This window comes from Sinocyclocheilus grahami, unplaced genomic scaffold, assembly GCF_001515645.1.
Source record: "Sinocyclocheilus grahami isolate Dianchi unplaced genomic scaffold, SAMN03320097.WGS_v1.1 scaffold2322.1, whole genome shotgun sequence".
In the NCBI taxonomy this organism is placed as follows: domain Eukaryota; kingdom Metazoa; phylum Chordata; class Actinopteri; order Cypriniformes; family Cyprinidae; genus Sinocyclocheilus; species Sinocyclocheilus grahami.
Genome location: NW_015507501.1, coordinates 40,712 through 41,150, shown reverse-complemented (window position 1 = coordinate 41,150; position 439 = coordinate 40,712).

Genomic DNA, 439 nt, shown 5'->3' with positions numbered 1-439 from the left:
ACAGTTGCAAAGTACTGAATGACACGTTTTGTGTTCACAGTCTTTCCTGCACCAGATTCTCCACTGGAGATTTATATGAGATCATCATTTAGTCATACATCTAGTACTGATTTACAATTATAATTGAAAAGCTTCAGGTTGTGTCAGCAGAAGAATATTTACTCACGTAATCAGGACAGACTGGTTCTCACGATCTGAAATTAAACCGTGAAATGTTAACAGGATTTCTAAAATAGGTAGCACTCCATATTAACTTGAAGCTATAAACTATAAAGTTTTTTTTTTTGCATTGTTATTAGATTAAACTTAACATTTCAGTTATTTATTCATATATGTGCATATAGAAGAAGGTAACTTTTTATACAATAATGCAAAATAATGGTTGTTATGAAGCCCTTACATTCTTGTGTTCAGCAAGTTCCAACATTTGTTTTTGGAC